Below are 14,192 nucleotides of genomic sequence, written 5' to 3' on the forward strand. Positions count from 1 at the left end.
ATCTGGTTCAGTCCATTCTTTAATGGGTGAGTCCCAAGACAGGAGAGGTGCAGGCCAGCGTCTGGCTCCTGTATGCCATTTAGGTGTGTGATGACGCTTCTAGACTTTTAAAGGTCAGACTCCCCATGCTAGCTGCTCCTGACACCTCTGCCCATCTGGGCAGCCAGCTAAAATGACATCTGTTTAAATGGAACTAAATTATTTTTGTCAATGGCTCATAGAACCATATCAAAAACTATTCACTGGGCCACCTGGTTGCTGTGTCCTGGACCCTTGACATTGGCCTGAGAGGCCACCAAATCTAACCTGATAATTTTATAGAAAAGGAAATAGAGGCTTAGAGAGGTCCAGTCACTTAACTGGTGGCTATCCTAGGCAGAATTTGAACCAAGGTCTCCCAGACTCAGCCCTCTATCCTTTGTGTTACATCATTTCCATATCCTTGACTACAGGAAGTCTCTACATCAATTGTTTCCCAGCTTTCCAGCCCTTTAGCATGTCCCCCCTTTTGCAACTCCATAACAAACCTGCAATGATGCCAAGCATTGACCTCCCAGAACTTCTGCCATCTGCTCAACCTGAAGCCTGGGCAGGACCATTGGGCCACTCCTGAGAGGTCTCACCTCTGCTGCCCGGGTCTAGGGAATCCCTCCATCATGCCTCTCTCCCCATTCCCAGCCATGTCATCCTCCTTTGTGCCTCTGTGACTTCATGTTCGTGGTCACTCAAAGAGCAGATGTCAGAGTCAGTCATTGAACTCTTGTATTCGGATGCCAAATATAGTCTTCCTTCTGCCTTACCTACCACAATGATTCATGGACGTGGCCAGGACATGGAGAAAGAGCCACTTTCTCCACGGCTGTCCCCTTGGGTGGCTTCGCTTTGCCTCTGTTTGTGAATGTCCTAATTCTCATCTTCTCTGCACTCAGGTACTCCTGGGGCTCTTTGCACATAAACTAGGTTAGGTTGTCCTCATTACCTAGTGGGGATCTATGAACTCATATCAATTAATCATCAGTCAGTTCAGAAGCATTCATGAATTACAGCATTAATAAGCAGCTACATAGTACAGCGGATAGAAAGCTTTCTGGCTGGACTCGGGAAGGCTGAGTTCAAATCCAGCCTCAGAGAGTCGCTACAAGATCTGGAAGAAGGAAGGCACTTAATCTTTGCTTTCTTCAGTTTCCTTAACTATCAAATGGGCACAATAATAGTATCTAGTATCTCCTGGGATTGAGGTGAAGATCAATTGAGATACTTTGCAAACTTTAGAGCCCTATATAAATGCTAGCTGTAATAACTATTACTGTTATGCCTCTTCTATGGACAAGGCACGAGGGAGTGTACACAGATGGATTTGTGGAATCCCTGGGCTGGGAGATCCTTCCTACACTTTAGATCCCGTCCTTCCCACGCCTGGCATACCCATCCAGAGACCGCTTGGTTTTTGTCTTTGTGTGTCCAGTGTACAGCCGATGACACAAAGGCGCTGGCCATGCAAAGACAAAAATCCAATAATTCCTGCCCTTGAGGGGCTTACATTCTGTAAGGAGAGCTCTCTCCATAAGTGAATGGGAAAGAGACACAAAATCAATGGGAAACGATTGTGGTGTCGGGGAAGAGGGAGGCCAAGGTGAATGGGGAATTCATTCCAGGGAGGTGAGAAACATTCAGATGGACTGTAGAGTAAGTGAGGAGAACCAATGCATAATAAGCTGGAAAGGTAGGTTGGAAACCACATTGGGAAGGGCTTATAATGTCAGATAGAGGCAAAAATCATAGTAATAGTATTTGGGATTTATATATGCCTTTAAAGTTTACTAGGTGCTTTATATATTATCTTCTCAGGAAGACCCGAGTTCAAATCCAATATCATACACTTACTTGCTGTATGATCTTGTACAAGTCACTTAACCCTATTGGCCTCAGTTTTCTCGTCAGTAAAATGAACTGGAGAGGGAAATGGCAAACTACTCCAGTATCTTTGCTGTGGAAACTCTAAATTTTTGTCCATTGAAGAGTTGGATACAACTGAAATGACTGAAGAACAAAAATTATATATATCGTCTCATTTGATCTAATCTAATCCAATAAATGTTCATTAAGTGCCTACTATGTGTCAGGTATTGTGCTAAACACTGAATTTATAATTAATAAAAAGAAAGAAAGATAGTCTCTGTTCTAAGGGAGTTTGCAATCTAAGTAGAGGAGCTAATACATAAAAGGAGATAAGAAAAAGGGAGACCAGCAGGGGGTACCTGGTATCTTGTTCCCTGGAGGTAAAACCAGGCAGAGCAACAAATGCAAATAACTCTTGAAGATAACTGTTATTCCATTTTACAGATGAGAACAGTGACGCTGAGAGACACATAGCCCAAAGACACACCGTTGGCATCTGAAGCAAGATTCAAACTCAGATCTTCTCAACTCCATGTTATACACTTTATCTGTCATATTACTTACCTTAGAGGTAACTGAGAATTAAATAGAACTTAGAACTAGAGCCACCGAGAGTTTATTCAGAAGAGGAGTGGCATGATTATAATTAAGTTTTGGAAAATCACGTTGGCAGCTCTATGGAAGATGGGCTTGCAAAGGAAAGAGATTTAAGCCAGGGAGACCAATGAAGAGGCTTCTGCAAAAGCTTGTGTAACCTTGGATAAGTCACATATTTTTTCCACATAGCTCAGATAAGAGATGACAGGGAGCTATATTAGGCTGGAGATTGTATGAATAGAAAGAAAGGGAATACTGGGAGAAATGTTGCAGGAATAGAATTGACAATACTTGGCAATTGATTGGTTTGGACATATTGGGCAATGGAGAGGGAAGAGTTGAGGATGATTTCCGGTTGGCAAACCTGGGTACCTGAGACCTGATGCCTTCAAAAGAAATAGAGTTCAGAGGAGGAGTGAGTGGGATATTTTTTGGGGGGGTGGATAACACATTCTTTCGAACATATGGAGTTGGAGGCACATATGTGACACCCAGTTTAAAATATTCAGTAAGTTACTGGCTATAGGACTATACAATCCTCCTTCCCTTCTTTATTCTATCATGAAGGAATCTGAAACTCAGATGGAGGAAACATCTTACATAAGGTCATAGAATGAGCTGGAGCCAGATCTCAGCTCTTGTGTCCCCCAGCTCAAAGTGTCACTGAATCTCCCCTTTGGCTTTCTAGATATCCCCCTTCCTTTGGCTTTCACTGGGTTCTGTTGACAGCAGCATTCTTTCTCAGCAAAAAAGAAAATCAGTGGAAGGGAGTTAAAGTTGGGGCTCACAGCAACTATGGCCCAGCAGGATAAAGGGCTAGGATTTAGCATCAAAGGGATTGAGTTTGAAGCCTGATTCTGTGCCCTTATTCCCTATATGCCCTTGGATAAGACACTCTTGACCTCTTGGGGCTTCAGTTTCCTCCTCTGTAAATTGAGGGTGGGGGGGTTAGGTGGTCTCGAAGGTCCCTTCTTGTTCTAAAACTAAGCTCCTTGGAATGGTTTTGCAATATTTGCCACTTCTCTGTGCACAGGTGATGAGCTTGTGCAAAGAGTTCTCCTGTACACATCTGGCAGGCAGAATGTAATGGACCTATTTGGAGATGGTGTTAATTGCAAATGTAGGGGGAAAAAACCCTTACAATATTAGCTGAGAGTGCAGCTCTCACAGGCAGCTTGACATCCTGCTGTTCGAGAGCATTTTTCATTCTTGATTATGCTCTCTCAGAGGCTCTTGAAGAGGAGTGGCAATCTTCTAACATAATGCAATTTAATCTGTGGGATTGCCTGTATGCAGAGGAGAGACTCCCTCAACTCCTCCTCTCTCAGGGGTTTAGATCAAGGAGCACTGGAGTTGGGGTGAACCATAGCACCCAGGAGGAGCAAAGACTTCAGAAATCATCTATTATAATTTCTAACAGAAGAGGGATCCCCTTGCTAATACCCCTGAAAAAGTGGTCACCTAGCTTTTGTTTGGAGTCACAGGAAATAAATTTATGGCTGGAAGGAACCTTAGAAGTTTGATGTCTGGTCCAATTTTCTCATTTTATAGGGGAGAAAAGAGTTTTTGACCAAGATCCCATATGCATAATGTGGCAGCTCAAACCCAGGGCTTATGACGTGAAATCCAGACATATTTTCACTGTACCATAAAGGAGGAAACTGAGTCCTAGAGAAATTAAATACCTTGTCTAGGTTCACGCTGATGGTGATTATCTGAGGCAGTATTAAGGAGCAGGTCTTTCTTTTTCTAGATCCAGAACTCAATTTATTATACCCTGGTGAGGAACTCATTATCTCCCAAGGTAGTCCATTCCTGTTTGGATGATTATAATTATTGGGGAGTTTACTTCCTCCTTTTTCTTCTTCAGGTTAACAGCTGAAATTCTTCAAATGATTCTTATTTGAATGATCCCAGGACCTGTCTTTGTCCTGGTTACTGTAAACCTCAAAATTTCCTTAGACTTATAAATGTTGGAAATTTCACCATTGGGATATTTCATACTTGGAAAATTTCTTACTGATAGTCTATTGGAATGGGAACCCCATTGGCATGGGAGGTTCCTTCTCTTCCCTTCTTCAGATTACTTTAGAACAGAAACCTTTTGCTGAACAATGGAAAGGACTTTGACCTATGCTTAAGCATAGAACAGGAATTTCTTTGAATCATGATTGATTTTAGAATTGATACAATGGAGATACTTGGAATAAATCTCCACCCTATTCAGTCCTAACAGGATTGAGTAAGGGCTGCAGCCTAGATCAAAGATTTAATCATTTGAAAATATGACCTTCAACAGACATGTGCAAAAGCCAGAAACCTCTGGGCGGTCCTGGGTTAAGCTAGAGCCTCCATTGGCACAGGGAAATTGATGAACAGTGATTGGTAGATGGGAGAACTGAGAGGAGGAACTTGGAGGGTTTCCTTAAAGATAGGAGGGTCTGGAGACTTGGGGGTTGTTGAGGAGTTTGGTCGGGGTGATTGCGGTGGACTCGGAGAAGCTTGCGCTGAAGGAAGCTGAAGGTAGGGGCCTCTGAGACTGTTTCTCCATTTTGGTCACATGAGTGATAGGGACTGATCTCTTTTCTTTGCCCCAGCTATCTAAGGGCTTGGGCCTTTTGGCCCAGCCTAAACAGAAGGGGTATTTAAGCCCTATTCCCTTCTCTCCCTTTTTCTCTCTCTCTATCTCTAATTCCTTTCTTGCTCCTATTGTAATTAAACTCCAAAAAAGCTGACGGCTGACTTGAGTTTTTCATTTAGGAATTACATAGCTGAATTCCTTGGCGACCTTAAATTAATATATATCAGTCTTTTAAAGTGATTCCCTTGTAACATTACTTTCCTTTGGACATGGTCCAGTATGCCAGAATCCTTAAAAATGTGGGTTGCCCAGAAATGACCCATCCAAGGATTATGTGACTATCATCTTTCTTATTCTAGACTCTGAATTTACTAATGCAATCTTAAGAAAACATACATTTATAACGAAACAAAGCAAAAAGGAAAAGGTCCTATATATAAAAAAAATAGCAGTTCTTTTTGAGGTGGTAAAGAATTGGAAAGTGAAGGGATGCCCATCAACTGAGAAATAGCTAAATTATGGTATATTATTGTAATTGAATACTATTGTGTTATAAGAAATGACAAGCAGGATGACTTTAGAAAAACCTGGGAAGGCTTACATGAACTGATGCAGAGTGAAGTGAGCAGAGCCAGCAGAATACAATACATGGTAATAGCAAAATTTTATGGTGAACTACTGTGAACGACTTAGCTGTTCTCAACAATATAATTATCCAAGACACTCCTAAAGGACTCATATGAAAAATATTGTCTGCTTTCAGAGGGAGAACAGATAGAGCCTGAATCTAAACTAAAGCATACTATATTTCAGTTTCTTATTTATTTATTTATTCATTTATTTATTTGTTTATTTATTTTTTGTTTTTTTTTCCTCTAAAGGACTAGTAAGGAAAAATGTTTTACATGATTGTACATGTAAAATTTACATCAGATTGCTTACTCTCTTGGGGAGGGTGGAAGGGAGAGAAGGAAGGGGGAGAGAATTAAGGGTTTAAAAATGAAAAAAAACTTGAATGTTAAAAATTATTTTTTAAATAAATAGGGAATAAGATAGAAAGCAAAAAAAAACCCAACCCCATTATTTTCTGGCTGCCACAATGTAATATTGATTCATTATGAGTTGGAAGTCCACTTACAATCTTAGATATTTTGAACATAAACTGCAGCTTACTCTCCTTCTCCATACACACTTGTGAAGCTGACTGTAAAAAAAAATACCCAAATGGAACTCACATTTCCACCCATTAATTTAGATCTCCTACTCTATTCATCATTCTATCCTAGCAATATTTTTGTGGATCCCCACTGTTTCATTAAATAGGTTAAATCATTGAATCATGTAGTCACAGATTGACTGGAAAGGGCCTAACTCAAACTCCTCTTTTTATAGTTGAGGAAACTGTGGATGAGATGTTGAGTGGCTATCCCAAGATAGTGACAAAACTGAAATCTGAACCCGTGTCCTCTGACTCTCAGCCCTGCACTTGCTCCATTCTACCTTCTGACAGCCCCTTTCTATTCTGCATCCTATAAAAACTCAATAAACATATCATTTATACCCCTCTCCTAAATACCACAGAAGCCAAGGAAGCCATTAAAGTAGTATAGGAAATTTACAGGAAAAGACATTGACTCTTGGAGTCATAATAAATGAAATATGAAATGATGAAAAATGAAATGAAATAAAAAATGAAATAAATGAAATAAAGGTTAGAGGTAGCAGAGATGCTGGGCAGCAGATGGCACTAGGTCAAGGATAAACAATTAGTTTTAAAAATAAGTTTGTTAAGCATGACTCAAAAGAAGAGATCTGAGAAGACTCTTCTGCCCTACACCTTTATGGGGTCCCCAAGTGTTGCATATTATACATGCTTTGGGAATTTTTCATCAACTGTGCTAATGTTTTCATTTTCTTTTGTCTTTAAAAAACTTTGTTATGTGGGATACAAGGGCAGCTAGGAGGCACAGTGGGCAGGGCGCCAGGCCTGGAGTCAAGAAGATTACGGAGACTCACAACACTCCCCAGTGTGGAGAAACCAGATTAAAATATAATTGGGAGAGAGAAGGTAGGTGGCTCAGTGGATTGAGAGGTAGACCCAAAGATGGGAGATCCTGGGTTCAAAGCTGGCTACAGACACCTGGGCAAGTCACTTAACCTCCATTGTCTAGCCCTTACCACTCTTCTGCCTTGGAACCAATACACAGCATTGATTCTAAGATGGAAGGCGAGAGTTTAAAAATGTAATTGGGAAATTCTTAACAAAATATATAAAACCACAATGGAATATAGGTAATATGTGGTTTTCAGAATCAAATTTTGGTCTACAAGCATCCTTATATTTCCATTAGTGGCCTTGCTTTTATTTAAGTTTGTTAATGAATGAATCAGATTCAAAATCAATCTCAGACACATTGTGCAAGTCACTTAACTTCTCTAGGCATCAGTTTCTCCATCTGTAAATTAAGAACATTAGATTCATTCTTGGAAACCCCTTCCTGCTCTGTGTCCTTGATCTTATCTCAAATATGCTTTCTAGCATGAAAACGAGACTCCTGTGAATGTAACATCTCTCTGGACCCTTTGAAATCTGCACTCCCAAATTTAGGGTGCAGGTCAGACTGTGCCCAGTTTACTTCTCCTCTATCACAAATTATAACATGAAGTGGTCACTTCCATTGCTCAAATTCCACTTAGAATCTAGCTGCTAGTTTTTCCTTGTTGGGGAAAATTAGGACCAGAATAGAAGTTGCACTAGTCCCTTCCTCCATCTTTTGATAAACCAAATGATTGCTAAGGCACGTCAAGAATTTCTCACTGTGAACCTGAGTGCCCATTTGAGTCCTTCTGTTCAGACGCACGTGTATATGAAGATACAGCACTCCTTGCCTGCCTCGTGCCATCCAGGGACTCAGGGCACTCTTCTGGGGGCTGCCTCTTCTCCTGACCTCTTTCTTGGAATGGGTTATCACAGAAGCAACTTATTCTCAGCTGACCATGCCTTCTGCAGGAAGCCTTTCCCAGTTTCCTCAGTGCTAGTGCCTTCCCTTGGAAGATTATCCTGTCTCTATCCTGATTGTTAGAGAAGGAAATGACAAACCCCTTTGGTGTCACTGCCAAGAAAACCCTAAATGGGGTCACTAAGAGTTGAACATGACTGAAAAATGACTAAACGAGTATCCTGTCTGTACATGGGTGTTTGCATGTTGTTTTCCCCATTAGACTGTGAGCTCATTAAGAGCAGGGGCTGTCTTTTGCCTTTCTTTGCATCTTCACGTGCTCAGCACAGTGTCTGGCACAGAGTAGGGATTCAGTAAATGTTTACTGACTAATAGACCTTCCCTGAGATGCTAAAACTAATTAACCCTGGACATCTTGGAATCATTGGCTACTTACGGGCCAGGAGCATGGAGTCCAGCTTGGAGAGAGCTTTTATCAGTTCCCCAGCTCAGGCTAGTTATCTCCATCTAACTCCCATGATCTGGTCTTCCTCCCTCCTTTCCTTCCTTCCTTCCTTCCTTCCTTCCTTCCTTCCTTCCTTCCTTCCTTCCTTCCTTCCTTCCTTCCTTCCTTTCTTCCTTCCTTCCTTCCTTCCTTCCTTCCTTCCTTCCTTCCTTCCTGCCTCCTTCCCTCCCTCCCTCTCTTTCTCCCTGCCTCCTTCCCACCCTCCTTCCCTCTCTTCCTCCCTCTCTGACTCCTTCCCTCCCTCCCTCCTTTCCTCTCTTTCTTACTCCCTCTCTTTCTCCCTCCCTCTCTTTCTCCCTCCCTCTCTTTCTCCCTCCCTCCCTCCCTCTCTCCCTTTCTTCCTTCCTTCCCTCCTTCCCTCCTTCCCTCCTTCCTTCCCTCCTTCACTCCTTCTCTCCTTCCCTCCTTCCTTCCTTCCTTCCTTCCTTCCTTCCTTCCTTCCTTCCTTCCTTCCTTCCTTCCTTCCTTCCTTCCTTCCTTCCTTTATTCCTCCCTACCTGCCTCCTTCCCTCCCTCCCTCTCTTTCTCCCTGCCTCCTTCCCACCCTCCTTCCCTCTCTTCCTCCCTCTCTGACTCCTTTCCTCCCTCCCTCCTTTCCTCTCTTTCTTCCTCCCTCTCTCCTTCCCTCTCTTTCTCCCTCTCTCTCTTTCTTCCTCCCTCTCTTTCTCCCTCCCTCTCTCCCTTTCTTCCTTCTTTCCCCCTTCCCTCCTTCCCTCCTTCCTTCCATACTTTTGGTTCCAAGGCAGAAGAACCACAAGGGCTAGACAATGGAGGTTAAGTGACTCGCCCAGGGTCACATAGCTAGGAAGTGTTGGAAGCCAAAAACTTGAGCCTAGGACTTCCCATCTCCAGACCTGGCTCTCTATCCACTGAGCCACCTAGATGCCCCCATGAGTTTTCTTCTTAAGAGATCCAGGAGTTATTTCTTCCTCTTGGCCTTGAGGGAGACAACAATTCATTTGAGAAAGACCTGGTGGGGGAGGAAGGAGGACTTGATGGACCACAAGCTCCAATGAAGTCAAATCTAGTGTGATCCTAGGCTTTCTCAATAGAAGCAAAGCGTCTGGAATGAAAGAAGCCAGCTCTGCTCCTGGGAGAGAGAAGTCTCCCTGTTCACTCACAATCCGTTCTCGGCTGTAGGCATTACAATGCCAGCCACGTTTAAACAGAGCCGGGTACACAGCTACCTAGAGGTTCATAATACATCTCTCATGCCATATTCCAGCACACACAAGTTATGGAGATTATCTCCAATTTATCCTGCATGCATTTGGTTTGTACAGAGTTGTTTCCACATTGTCTCCCCAATTGGACTGGGAGCAGCTGGAGGGCAGGGGCTGTATATTTGCCTGTCTTGGCATCCCCAGGACTTAGCACAGTGCCTGGCACATGGTAAGTGATTGTCAACTGACTTGGCTGCAGATAGATGCCAGACTCAGGTGGAGTCTATATACATGTCTATGCATTTCTGTGCATTAGTCTGGGGGTGAGTGTGTCCATGCCCCATGAAGCCTGGTTGAAAATATTGAAGATGGGGTGGCTGATGGCTTAGAGAGTGGATAGAGAGCCAGTCTGGGAGCTGGGAGGACCTGGGTTCAAGTCTGAATTCAGATACTATGACCCTGGGCAAGTCACTTAACACCAATTGTGTAGCCCTCACTGTCCTTCTGCCTTAGAATTGATACTTTGTATTGATTCTATAATATACATATTAATATAGAATAAATATATACACAGTAAACAATATAATAAATAATAATAATAAAAACAAACAAGCAAATAAATAGAGAGAAAATATTAGGGACCCTTAATCCAGAGAGCAGAAAACTTTGTGGGGAAATAATAGCTATATTCAAGTATTTGGAGGAAGAGGGATAAGCTTTGTTCTGCTTGGCCCTAAAGTGGGTGGAAGTTGTAGGGAGGCAGATTTAGGTTTGATTTAAGGAAAAACAACAACCCCCCCTAGAAACCCAAACTTCCTAATCATTAGAATATTCCCAAAGTAGATGGGGCTTTCTTCAGAGGCATGGACCAGCAACCAGAGTTTTGCATTTGGACTTAACAGACACAGTTTCCCATTTTGCCTTTGTTGTTTGCCATCTCTATGATGTTGGGAAGTCTGAGATTCTGGGACCATGTTCAGGCTGAAGTGTATTTGTTGTGTGCTCATGGGGATGTGGAAGAGGTGTGTGTGTGTGTGTGTGTGTGTGTGTGTGTGTGTGTGTGTATGTGTGTGTGTGTGTGAGTTTGCCTATTGTCCTGCCTGACCTGTCCTGCCTGGGCATCACTGCCCAGGAATCCCCCCCATAAGGGAACCCTCCCTCTCCTCTCTATGATTCTTGCAGTTCATGGAGAGAGGCATCCTGGGGGGTGCAGAGGTGTCCAACCACTCCCCACAACACTTCAAGTGTAGACTGAACCAGATTAAAATGTAATTGGAAAATACTTAACAAAATAAAAAAAAATAGGACAAAACATATTTAGCCTTATGGACCTGGGTTTGAAGCCTGGCTTTGCCATTAATTACTGACATCGCCTTAGGAAAGTCATTTGCTTTATAGACCTTAACTCTAAAAAGACAGAATTAGACTGCATGGTCTCTTTGATTCTTCAATATGTGATTCATTAACTCATTCATTCACTTATTCATTCATTCACTCACTCCTTCATTCATCTATTCATTCTTCATAAAAATCTTTGCTTTCCATCTTAGAATCAACACTGTATATTGGTTCTAAGGCAGAAGAGTGGTAAGGGCTAGGCAATGGGAGTTAAGTGACTTGCCCAGGGTCACACAGCTAGGAAGTATCTGATGTCAGATTGGAATTCTTAGCTCCTGCCTTTAAGCCTGGCTCTCAATCCACTGAGTTGTCTAACTGTCCCTGGTACTTTGATACTAGCTCTGGTTCCATGCCCATCTGTATACTTGTCTAGGACCCCTCTCTCCATATTCCACTCACCTATCTGAAGGCAGGTATGAAGGAGTTCTTCTAAGCTGCAGACCCTAGAACAGACAGACAGCCTGCCTCTTAACATCTGTGCCCACTCCCTTGCTCTTTCCCCCAGTGAATCATTTTGGGGGCTGCCAGTTTCTGTTTCAGCCTGTCTGGCTGCCTGTGCAGTCAGTCTGGTTGCCGTCAGAGCCCAGAGCCCAGATGGACCACCTGGGTTTCCTGATTCTTCACAAGCTGTACCCGAGCTGGAGAGAGTGTGGCAAAACAGACAGAGTAGATGAGGGCATGGAGTGTGATGGACCTCAGAGTGCTACAGAAATAGAAGTTATTATTCCTATTAGTCATCTTCAGAGTTTAGAGAACATTTAGACAGCATCGCCCCCAGAAGCCCTGATCAAAATGTGCTCCATCTCAGGGGATAGAGAAAAAGGAAGCTCCACATAATGGGAAGAACCTAGACTCTGGTAGGAGACAGAACCCAGTGTGCGACGTGGGACAAATCAACCTAACTTCCCTGGGATTTCATTTCCTCTCATTGGATTAGGTAAGTGCTGAGGTTGCCTGCAGATGGATGGCCCTTTGTTTTCCCTCTGGCTCTCTACCATGAATAATATCCGACATTACATAGCACTTTAGCTTTGCAAAAACATTACAGTTATCTTCTTGGGGCCTCTTATCAACCATGTGATGTAGGGACCAGAGCGATTATTAGCAGTCAATTTACAGATGAGGAAACTGAGGTTCTGAAAAAGCAATTCAAAATTAAGTCAGTGCATCAGACTAAGCCATTGTCATTTGGGAAGGCACAGAGAGACTAATGCAGAGAAGTGTTTTTTTTTTCCTTTCAAAGGCCAGAACTTTGGTTGAGTTTTCACTGGAAATCCATGTCAGCTGAAAGTTGTGTGTTTCCTGCTTTTTTTTTCTGCTGTGTATTCATTTTATGTATCTCCTCCTCCCTTTTCTTCCTCTTCTCCTGCCTCTTCATCCCGATGATTATTTCTTCATCCACCATCATTTGGATGGAGCTGCCATAAGTTGTGTGGGCCAGACACTATTTGCATGACTGAGTTAAATGCCTTTGTTCTCCCCCTGTGGTACAGACAGTGACTGTTAACCAATGACCAATCTTAAGGGAAGCCAAGAATTCTCCTTGGGCCAGGCCTTTGGCTGAAGGTAACCACACCTGCCCCCTGGGTCTAATGATCTGTGTTTGGGCAGCAATTATACATGTCAAAGGAAGATAAAGTCAGCCAGGGCTCTTCCCAAGAGCGCGGTCTTTAAAATAATTCCTCTTCTGGAGATTAATTAGTGAACAAGACTATGTTATTCAATGGTTGGGAGGCTGAAGAACCCTCTCTCCCTGTGATGAATTGGCCTTCGGTCCCCAGTGACAGCTTAAAATTACTCTTCTCACCAGGGCAATTTCATGGAGTTGGTGCATGTCATAAACTGGAAAGTTTGACAAAATGTCACCCAGCTCTTGGCAGGCCATGAGGATGTTGCAAAAAAAAATAAGTCAGAGGCAAAGGAAAACTATCCGCTCACTGGTTCTGGCTTCCAGAACCCAGGAATGCTTTTCAGAGAGCTTGAGATGAGAGAGCTGTGGGGACTGTATTCCCTCTTCCTCCAAAAGCCCACTCACATATCTTCCTTGTGAGTGCTCAGACCAAGGCTTCAAAGACACACAGAAATGAGAGGCAGAGCCCTGCTTGATGGCTCTTTCACACCCCAAACCAATCAATCAATGAATCAGTAAAGCATTTATTAAAGATTGACCACATGCTAGTCACTGGGCTAAGTATTAGAGATGCAAAGAAAAAGCAAAACAGTGTTTGCCCTCAAGACGCTTACATTCTAATAGAGGATGTAGATATGTATATGGAAGATGAATGCAGAGAAGATGGGTATAGCCTTAAAGGAGGAGGCTACGATACTTTTTATAGGAAAACCTGGGTCCTTACCCTTGAAGGCAACAGGACCTCTGAGAAGGATGAGATTGGGATTTCTTTTGTTCTTCCAGGATTGTCCATTGTGGAAGTTGTCCAGAAAGAGACATGGTTTCTCTATCTGGATTTCAAGTCTAGATGTTAGAATGAGCTCTGTGTTCATTCTTTGCACCTTATCACCATCTACTTAAAAATTAATTTTTTAACCCTTCCTTCCATCTTTGTTTTTTAATTGAAAAAATTATTTAATTAATTAAATTAGAATATTTTTCCATGGTTACATGATTCATGTTCTTTTCCTCCTCTCCCTGCCCCCCCCCCAGCCAATGGTAATTCCATTGGGTTTTACATATGCCATTGATCAAGACCTATTTCCATATTATTAATATTTGCATTAGGGTGATCACTTAGAGTCTACATTCCCACTTACTTCCATCTTTGAATTAATATTGTGTAGTGGTTCCAAGGCAGAAGAGTAGTAAGGACTAGGCAATGAGGGTTAAGTGACTTGCCCAGAGTCACACAGGTAGGAATTGTTTGTGGCCATATTTGAACCCAGAACTTCCTGTCTCAAAGCCTGGTTCTGAATCCACTGAGCCACCTGACTGCACCCCCCCCCCAATTCTTTCATTTTAAAGATGAGACAAATGAGACCTAGAGAATATAATTGTTTTGCCCAAGATCATACTGGGAGGAGTAGAAAAGTTGAGGTTTGAACCTAGGACCCCGGAATATAAATCCAGTACTTTT

The 14,192-nt window shown here is 42.7% G+C and overlaps 1 long non-coding RNA gene across 1 annotated transcript; it reads left to right on the forward strand.

Moving 5' to 3' along the window:
- Positions 1–250: 250 nt before the first annotated feature.
- Positions 251–2,503, forward strand: LOC130453868 (uncharacterized). The gene is made up of 2 exons (XR_008911502.1): positions 251–929; positions 2,344–2,503. It is a non-coding gene; the product is annotated as an uncharacterized LOC130453868 (long non-coding RNA).
- Positions 2,504–14,192: the final 11,689 nt, after the last annotated feature.

The sequence above is a fragment of the Monodelphis domestica genome, chromosome 4 (genome assembly GCF_027887165.1).
Source record: "Monodelphis domestica isolate mMonDom1 chromosome 4, mMonDom1.pri, whole genome shotgun sequence".
NCBI lineage: Eukaryota > Metazoa > Chordata > Mammalia > Didelphimorphia > Didelphidae > Monodelphis > Monodelphis domestica.